Source organism: Manis pentadactyla, chromosome 19 (genome assembly GCF_030020395.1).
Source record: "Manis pentadactyla isolate mManPen7 chromosome 19, mManPen7.hap1, whole genome shotgun sequence".
NCBI classification, from domain to species: Eukaryota; Metazoa; Chordata; class Mammalia; order Pholidota; family Manidae; genus Manis; species Manis pentadactyla.
Genome location: NC_080037.1, coordinates 20,349,171 through 20,359,951, shown reverse-complemented (window position 1 = coordinate 20,359,951; position 10,781 = coordinate 20,349,171). Strand labels below are relative to the sequence as shown.

The 10,781-nt window shown below is 33.7% G+C and overlaps 1 non-coding gene across 1 annotated transcript; it reads left to right on the top strand.

Annotated features, from left to right (window-relative positions):
• Positions 1-990: 990 nt before the first annotated feature.
• Positions 991-1,093, top strand: LOC118935775 (U6 spliceosomal RNA). Its single transcript, XR_005033991.2, has one exon. It is a non-coding gene; the product is annotated as a U6 spliceosomal RNA (small nuclear RNA).
• Positions 1,094-10,781: the final 9,688 nt, after the last annotated feature.

Below are 10,781 nucleotides of genomic sequence, written 5' to 3'. Positions count from 1 at the left end.
CTTAGTTGTGAATCTAAGATGTTTATTTGACCTTAGACAAATTGCTTAATTACTTTAATACTCATTCTCCCCATCTAAAAATAAGTGTAGTACACATCTATACAGGTCTCTGTAGACATTGATTAGGAAAATTCACGGCAAATTGCAAAGTATCTAGTGCATGACAATCACTCAGTAAATATATGAAGTTATTATGATTGTTATTACCACTGTTTTTGCAGGTTGCATTTCACAGCCAGGTAACTGAGGAGTTTAGCATTCAGAATGTTTATTTAATGTCTGTGGAACTGAGGAAAAGAGGGAAGGGGTAGAGACAGGGAGAGTCTAGCTGTCATAGAGGCCTAGTGTCAGCCTCAGCCAACCTCACTATGAGCTCTGGAGCCAATTGAGCCCTTTAGAGTTGTTCCAGTTAGGATAGATGTCCAGGTCTTTAATCTTCCTCGTCAATCAGTCACTTGATTGACTGGGCCTGCCTGGGCAGGGGGCGGTCTTCCGCAAATAGCTCTATGTATCTATGGAAATCACTGAAGTTGCCTGAGAGCTGAAATTTGACTTTTACCAGCCCTTTCTGCAGCTGGAGCAGCAAGCCTTTTGCTGAAGGAGAATTTAGGTGGCACTTTACAATGTCCAACAAAGTTACTAATGTTATGTCATTATTCTTCAGTTGATTTTCCATAACATCAATATTACAACTTCAAATAATTATAATTGAAGTCTTATTTTTCAAGTTTCTTATGTCATTGATAAAAAAATGATTCCCAAATAAGCTAAACATGATGCTATTTTTATAAAACTTAACATTCATTTATATTGTAGATAAGTCCTTAGTAAATTCCCTGGATCTACAGCTAGATGAAGACTAAGTGTGGGTCTACCCTATCTCTTGGCTCTTTTTTCCATTCCACATTGTGGAACAAATATCCACAGTATTTGTTCCATTCCACATTGACCCAGTATGAGAAATGTGCCCTTAATAATGAAATGACATTTGTGCTCACTTCAGCAGTATATATACTAAAATTAGACTATACAGAGATTAACATGGCCCCTGTGCAAGGATGACACGCAAATTTGTGAAGTGTTCTATATTTTTTATAAAAATAAAAAAGAGTCCCCCCCAACAAAAGAAATAAAATGACATTTACTAGCAGTTACCAAAGGGAAAGGGGTTGTGGAGGGTGGTTGGAAAGGGAGGGATAAGGGGATTAAGGGGTATTACAATTAGCACATATAATATGGGGGTTATGGGGAAGGAAGTACAGCACAGAGGAGACAAGTAGTGACCCTACAGCATCTTACTATGCTGATGGACAGTGACTGTAATGGGGTGTGGAGGGGGGACTTGATAATAGGGGGGAATGTAGTAACCACAATGTTGGTCATGTGAAACCTGAGCTTAAGATAGTATATCAACGATACCTTAATAAAAAATATATAAAATGACATTCTAAACATGTGCTAAACATGTCCCAGGAAATAATACAAAACTTTACATGCATGATCTCTTATTTTAATCTATATTAATCATTCCCATTTTGCTGAGGAGGAAGCTGAGTTACTGTGGTTAAGAACTTCCTTAAGGATCATGTAAGTGGAGAAAGAATTTGAACCTGGATAGTTATATTCTAAACTATAGGCCCATGAACAGACTGTGTTTGGCTGGTTCATATCCTTAGATTGTAAAATCAAAGAAACCCAAGCCGCCACACTTACATGTATCATTTCTGAATTGAAGTGTTGTGTGCAAAATGTGTGTGCCTGTGTGTGTAGGGAGGGCTTAATTACTTAAGCACACATTTACATTTAGAACTCAAAATTCCTGTTCTTAAAATTCTTTCTCACCATCTCCACACAGCATTCCCTGGGCCTTTCAGTTCGCAGATGCCTCAGATTTACACCACCTTGCTGCCTCTTCTCTTTCTGTCTTTTGTCTGCCTCTGTGGATTTAACTCAGATTTCTTTCTTCAGTTTTAAATTGAAACAACAAAGTCTCAAACCTCACGAACTCTTCCAAATCTACCCTGAAGAGAGAGAGCAACTTAACCACTGTAAAAAACACATAGCGTGTATACACACACACACACACACACACTTTGTGGTTTTGTGCTGTGTGTGTGTGTATGTGTGTGTGTGTATGTTTCTGATTTCTTACCAACATACACTTTGGAATTTCAACATAATATCTGAGCTCCTTATTAATAGATTTTTCACTGTGGTGTCCTCTTACCAAAAGAACTTTTATGGCAGCTGTTAAAACACATATTTCATCACTCCTCAGACAGCACAATATCTAATGATTTTTGGCTTTATTTAAATGAAAAACTCCTCATTGATTTAATTCTTCATATCAGTTGGTAATTAACTAACTCTATGGGGACAATTTTCTCAACATTGATGGAACTTTAATACCCTGGATTTGACTAGCAAAAAGAATGGGTTGCAATTAAGAAAATGTAAGGCCTGTAAACTCTAAAATTTTGTGATCCTAGAATAGTGTTTTTATTTGGTAGAGGAAGTTAAACTTTCCTAATTTCATGCCAGCCAGTGGATAATCAACAAAGTTACCTGATTCATATTTTTGCTTTCACATACTGTCTGATAGATTACATAGAAATTTCAAATTACTTTTAATATAAATAAACTTAAACATGATTTGGAAATTAAATAATAAATAATAAAGCAAAATATGATGAAAACTATCAATTCATAAAAACATAATGGCCAACTTAATTCACTATTAATAATTATCTTGATAAAAGAACAATGCAATCAATAATATAAGTTAACATAGAATCATTTTTAAAAAAATTGTTAAAGCAACTTGAAACCAATAAAATATCCAACTCTTCATAGATTCTTACTCAACTGATCTTACTTGAAATGTGGATGTATGTTTTTAGTGGTTGATATATTAAGGAATCTATGTTAATCTCATGGATAACTATTTGTATAGGTTAGCTTTGTATAATATTAAAATAAATTAGAAACCCTTTAATCATCCTTCTACTCCTAACCTACCATTACCTTTATTTCTAAATATATAAAGTTCATAATTTCTATACCATTAAAGCATGCATTTAAATGTACCAGTTTTGATTAATCTTTTTCAGACTACTTACAGTATTAAGACACACTGAAATTAGATTTTAAATTAAAATGTCTTCTAGGCTTGCTTATTATGTAAAAGAAAAGATACTACAATATTTCAGAGGGTACATCAGAAAGACTAAAAGAAGATTTTCTTGCTCATCTACACTTCTTTCCTGACTTTAAGAATAGAAATACTGAGTGTAATTGAGACAAGATGCGTTCCCTAGTTTTGATATCAGTTTCACTTTGCTTAATATTTGAGAAAAATTGATGCTGGAACCTTAGGGGTAAGATGAAGTAGAATTGAGGTGTTCAAAAGTATAAGAAGTGAAGATCAAAAAGTATTTTACTGCAGGCTCATATTTAATAAAATATGAAAGAAAAATGCATTAAAAAGGAATTTTAAGAACAGGGAAGATATTCTTGCAAGCTTATCCTCAATGATATCTATTTTTTTTTCAAGTTAATACAATTCAACCTTAAAAAAAAAATCTTTGCCATATCCCAGGTGCCATTTTAAAGCATTACAGATATAAAAGTTTAATATACCTTTTTAGAAGGATTTTTTAGAGCCTCTGACCCACTCTACCTCTCAGAGCTCTTTAGTGCTACCAATTGAGGCTTTATCAGGCACTCCAGGGTCTGTCCGTCCTCAGGCTGAGGAAGGCTGCCTTGATTCAGGGCTGCTTAAGTCAGAAGGAATTAAGAAGCCCAGGGTGACTACCTGAGGTGAAACACTAAGTCATCCTTGCACATGTTCAGGCACTGTCTTTGTATTCTGATTTGGTAATTGGTCTTATCAGCCTCTTATTGGTACAGAAGACCTCATTTAAATTTTTACTCTTAAATTTTGTTTAGGGATCCGTTGTACTTGAACTGTGTTCCTAACTATGTTTTGGAAAACTCTGACCTACTAACAGGTGACTTTAATCCTCCCACCCACTGACAAACATCTCTAATGCTAAGTATGAACCTATTGTCTGGTGTCTCTGCACTATGTCATAGCTAATAACATCCTGTCTGCCTCCACTGACACCTATGTATTTAACTCATCTGACACTTTCTGATGCTATCCAGAGTAAAACCTTTTATAATTTATTTTTATTTATTTTTTATTTTGTTATAATTAATCTACAATTACATGAAGAACATTATGTTTCAGAGTAAAACCTTTTTACTATGACCTTTTTTCTAGGCACTCTTGAAACTGTGATTTACTCTCAGGCAAGAGATAGCTATGTCTCCTTCTATTTGCTATTTGCCATAGCTCTCCTTCGGTGTGATATTTGTAATTATGACTAAGCTCCCAAGGGCACTTTTTACAGGGTGGGAATATTATGATGGTGACAAGAATGTGAATGATGCAAGAATATTTTTAAGTAATAACATCAAGTGTTACAAGACAGCTACAATTTTTATGGGTGCTCAAAATAAAAAAGAAGTCACATCTAATTAAGGCAAGGCAGTGTGGCAAAAGTTCTGAGGTAGAAATTTTGTAACCATGTCATATGAAATTGTACCTATAACGTGGATTTTCGAGTTTTATTTGGTAATAATAGGGAATGTGGAGCCAGAATCACTATTTCTAAATCTCTCCCCTGTTGAATGATCTTGCCAAGTAAGAAACTTAGTACTGTTTTGCTTGATTTACCTTATCTACAAAATGGTTACTTACTATAGAATGTTTGAGGATGAAATTAGATACCACTACACTGTCTGTCATTAGCTAAGCATTTGTAATTACTACTGTAATTACCATCATTTTATTAAATAAAATAGCAAAATAAGATTGAAAAATGGTAAAGCATAGTGTATTCAAAAAATACTTCAGTGGACGTGACAAAGTTGATAACAAATTACCTGGGCCTGCTTAATACATTAATTTTTCTCATCTATTTGTTATAAATGAAGGGCACATGTATGCATGAGGGGTGTGGAGACTGCTCATAGTGTCACGTTGAGTGTTGCTATGATCAGCCTGGAAATTTCTGTAAAGGAATCAAACTTACTGAGTTTTGCGGATAGAGCAAAATACGCCCAACAAGACATTAAAGTTTTACTCTATCTTAAATTTATAAACATGTTAAATTATGAAAAACATTAAACATTTTATCCAAAGGTTTAAAATTAAAAATTTTATTCAAAAGTTTCTTTAAAAACCAAGAGATGGGAAGCAAAAAGTGTTTCTTTTTTAAATTAAAAATGTGGAGAATATTGATTATTAAGAAATTATATTAAAATGTCATTTATATCTTTGGTCAAATGAGAAGAGATGCCATTTATGAAGTCTACATTGACTTAAGCCAATCTGGCTTTTTAATAATTATCCGTTTCCTTTTAGTAGTCTCAGATAATTATGAGTAAATTAAATTTTAGATCTTCTTAGTGACATAATGTAGTAAAAGTAAGTTTCTGACCAAATTCCGATGTAGAAAGTCATAAAGATTCTTTCTTAACTGCTGCAAAGATTTATCTCTCATATATATTTTTTAAATTTTGCTTTATTTCAAGATTTTACCGAAAGGTTTCATAGTGAGACAGATGCATCTGTAGTTTACAATTTAAGTTACAAACAAAAATAACCACACCTCCACACATATTGTTGTAAATATTGGGTTTTTTTTTTTTAATTCCAGACAACATGTCTGGGCAGTCAAGACACATGGCAAAGGGTAGACAAGGGAGAAACTAGAAATAGAATGATAAGGAGAATATTATAATTATTTAAATTAGAGATAATTAGAGCACCAAATTTGGGAATGTTGGAGGAAATGCTGGTACACAAGTCCCTGTAGGTGAAGGCGTATCTGGTGGGGGAAGTCTTAGTGCCAGAGAGTAGCATGAGATGTAGATCTGGACTACTGGAAATGTGAGCAAAGAGTATTTAGGAAGTTAATGAGCTCAGCGGGAGTCTAGGAAATGAGTCTGTTTAGTCCATGAGTACTTCAGTGGTATCACTTGTTTGTATCACAACCGATCCCAAAAATATATTTTTATCAAAGTGAAGCCACAGATTTTCTCATTGTTATGACAATAGTCCTAAATATATGTCCCATATTGTTTTATGATCTTGATCCAGCTTAATTATTCTTTCATTTATTTCAGGCATCTTATTCCTGATACAGGAGTAAGCAAAGGAAATGCCCTTTTCTTTGATCTGGCCATACCTTTCCCTCAAGTTGATCCCATTGTCTGTACTGCAGACTAATTCATGTTGTCCTTGGGTAAACACTTTTAACTTTGTCATAAGACCAATGTTTTTGATAAATTAAACTCAACTCAAATTTAAAAGTGCACCTACTTAAAATATCCACCCTCAAACATATCATTAAAAGAACATATTATAAAAGTATGGGTTTTTTTTCTAGATAGAACTAGTACTGCAGACAAAAAAAAGAAAAGCCACAGAAAGTTAAATATTATTCAGCAATTACCATTTTTCCAGGTATTGGGTGAATATATTCAACATATCTAATCATCACAACAAAAATTAATAACCATTTAAAAATGTGAAAGAGTCAAGACATATTCTTCAAGCTTACATATCGAGAAATTGCATTAATCTTATATTTTTGGAAAAAGTTTTGTTAATTTTAAGAAAATAAAAGTCTTACTAATTCTTATGAATGTTTATTTTAGAAAGAAAAACATTCAGCTTAACAACGGTATATGTGAGTATTGAGAATCAGTCAGGATTCTACCTACCTATGAACACCATACAGACTAGTATAAAAACAGAATTCTCCAGACCAGTGAACTTTCCTACTTTAGAAACAAAGAAAGGATATTATTTTTCTGCTCTAATAAGATACAAGGTCTCACACACATATGAACATGCACACATTCACACACACACAAAGATGAAATAAATATCAGAAAATTTTATTATGCATGCATGATTTAATTTATAAAAATGTCTACTAACATTTAAACTACTATAGAACATATCGTTTATATATTTGATGTCAGATACATTTGCTTTTATTACAGTTGAATGCCCTTTGGAGAATTTAGAAAATAATGAATGAAGTTAAGGGAAAATAAGCTTTCAGGGATTGGCACTTGAAGTTTGCTATTTTCTTTGAAAATGTCAGTTTATTAAATCTGATACATTGAGATGAAAGAGTGAGAGAGGCCATAGAGTGGAATATATATGTCATGCTAATATTTTCTTTTGGAGATTCATGCTTTTTGTTTTTTTATATTGAGTCTGTAAATTCACTCAAGGATATAAAAAAAAATACCCACAATACTGGCATCTTCCTTAAAAACTATTTAGATTGTCAGTGGCTATTTCACTATTTTGGATTACTTGTTTCCTAATGTCTTCAGCAGTATATCATAGAAAAATTGCAAAATTAAGTTTTTAACAGCATTATTGAAGTTTAATTGACAAAACAAAAAATCACCCATTGTAAATGGGTAATTCACTAAAATCCAGGTATTTTTTTATTAATTTTATTTTGGTATCATTAATCTACAATTACAATTACATGAAGGACATTATGTTTACTAGGTTCCCCCCTTCACCAAGTCCCCCCCACATACCCATTCACAGCCACTGTCCATCAACACAGTAAGATGCTGTAAAATCACTACTTGTCTTCTCTGTGTTGCACAGCCCTCCCCGTGCCCCCCACACACTATACATGTTAATCGTAATGCCCCCTTGCTTTTTTCCCACCCTTATCCCTCTCTTTCCACCCATCCTCCCCAGTCCCTTTCCCTTTGGTAACTGTTAGTCCATTCTTGGGTTCTGTGCTTCTGCTGCTGTTTTGTTCCTTCAGTTTTCTTTTGTTCTTATACTCCACATATGAGTGAAATCATTTGGTACTTGTCTTTCTCCGCCTGGCTTATTTCACTGAGCATAATACCCTCTAGCTCCATCCATGTGGTTGCAAATGGTAGGATCTGTTTTCTTCTTATGACTGAGTAATATTCCATTGTGCATATGTACCACATCTTCTTTATCCATTCATCTACTGATGAACATTTACGTTGCTTCCATATCTTGACTATAGTAAATAGTGCAGCTATAAACATAGGGGTGAATCTGTCCTTTTCAAACTGGAGTGCTGCATTCTTAGGGTAAATTCCTAGAAGTGGAATTCCTGGGTAAAATGGTATTTCTATTTTAAGCATTTTGAGGAACCTCCATACTGCTTTCCACAATGGTTGAACTAATTTACATTCCCACCAGCAGTGTAGGAGGGTTCCCCTTTCTCCACAACCTCGCCAACATTTGTTGTTGTTTGTCTTTTGGATGGTAGCCATCCTTACTGGTGTGAGATGATATCTCATTGTGGTTTTACTTTGCATTTCTCTGATGACAAGCGATGTGGAGCATCTTTTCATGTGTCTGTTGGCCATCTGAATTTCTTCTTTAAAGAACTGTCTATTCAGCTCCTCTGCCCATTTAAAATCCAGTTTTAGAGTATTCTCATTGCTTGAGGAATATGTCTTGTAGGAACAGAACATCAGAATTTCTCATCCTGCACCCAGCTACCTGCTGGGCTACTTTGGCAAGAAGAGGGAGTTCCTTTCTTTTGCCCAGTCTCCATTCATGGAACAGAAGCTCTATTTGGTTGTGGTGCTACAGAGAATACTGGACCCCAATCACCCTTTCCTTGGCATATGAGCTGAGGATTCCACATCATAATGTATATATTTGAAGAAATGATAGCTGAAAATTTCCAAATTACTGAAAAACATTAATCTACAAAATTCAATGAACTCAATTAAATCACATGAAGGCTACATATTATCAACACGAATATCACTCTTGATACTAACTTGTTAATTTTAACCAAGTTAAAGATTGTCATATTTTTCCACTGCAGTATCTCCATTTCCATGTTGTACTCATTGGCAAGAGGTAACTTGAAAAGTGACATTTTAGGACTGGAAGGCAGAGAATCTATACAAATTATTTGAAATTCTCCTGCATTAGAAATATGTCTGTTTTACATCATTAATTTATTTTATTAGCCATTCCTTTATATCATCATATACACATGGATCCCCATTATTGATATATGGGTCTATGTTATTTATTTTTTTGCTCAAATTATTTCAGCTTTGGTCCTTGGGGGCTTTTTTGGGTTGGTTCCTGTGTCCCTTTGACATAACTCTATCACTCTGTGTGTGTGTATGTGTGTGTGTTTAGACCTTTTATATTTCTGGCACTACAAATTATTTCAGGCCCATATTGCATATTTCCTGCTTGAATCCCAGAATCAGCCATTTATCTAAGGAATCTTCATTCATTTTATTGACGAATGGTATAAGAAACCAAGACATAAGTGTTAGCTTACTGAAACTGGTATATCATTGCTTCAGTATTCAACCTACAGAGCAGGAAATTTATGTGTGTACACTAACCTATGTAAATACACATCTTTAAATATGCCTATATATGAAAACAGCTGTATCAATATAATGCTAAGCATGATTTCAACTGGTGTCTTCACTCTGATCCATTAACACATGGATTGTTCTAGCACCCATCCTTACTTTGTATATGTAACTATTCCATCAGTGTTAGCCTAACACAGAGACAGAGACAATTTGCTATCCATTTATTTATTCATTCAAATTGAGTTTGTATGAACTATCCTATCAGAATTGCTAACACATACCCTCACAAGAATCAAATTTGTCAACTAAAATATAGTTCTTATGTATGTATTCTTTCACCTTTAATCTTAAAACTCAAGTAATTTCCAAATCTACTTAGTTTAGCAACATTTCCATACCCGTTTCAGTGACGTTGCTTCATATATTTCTTATACTGTTAGTTTTGTACCATTCTGCATTCATTCTGAGATCTCACAAGTGATTGTTTAAATTTTTCATATATTAAAAACCACTCTTGGTGTTATAAATTTCTGTGTTCTGAAAAATGCATAGTATCATATTTCCACAATTATACTATCATACAGAAGAGTTTCATTTCCCTAAGATAAAAAAAAATCTGTTTCATTTATTCAAGTCTCTTCTCAAAACATCTGGCAAACAGTGATATTTTTACCTTCTTTGGAGTTGTACTTTTCCAGACTGTCATATAATTGGAATTTTACAGTACGAGCCTTGCAGACTGTTTCTTTTATTTTGCAATATGCAAGTACGTTTCTTATATGCCTTATTGTATTTGAATAGCCCATTTCCTTTTATTACTGAATCACACACCATTGTGTCAATATACTTCTTAATTTAAATTTTTACTTTTTTCCTATTCACCTATTAAAAAACATCTTGGTTGTTTCCATTTTTTGCTGACTAGCAATTATGCTGCTATAAACATTTACAGGCAAACCTCGGAGATACTGTAGGTTGGGTTCCAAACCACTGCTATGAAGTGAGTATCACAATAAAGCACATCAGTGAAATTTTTTGGTTTCCCAGTGCACATCAAAGTTATGTTCATACTACACTGTAATCATTTAAGTGTGCAATAGCATTATGTCTAAAAAAAGTCCATAACTTAATTAAAAATACTTTTTTGCTGAAAATGTTAACCATCATCTGAACTTTCAGAAACTCATAATCACTGATCACAGACTATCATAACAAATACAATAATGAAAAATTTGACCAAAATGTGACACAGAGACAGAGACAAACAAATGCTGTTGGAAAAATAGCACTGATAGACTAGCTCAACACAGGGTTGCCTCATATCTTTGATTTGT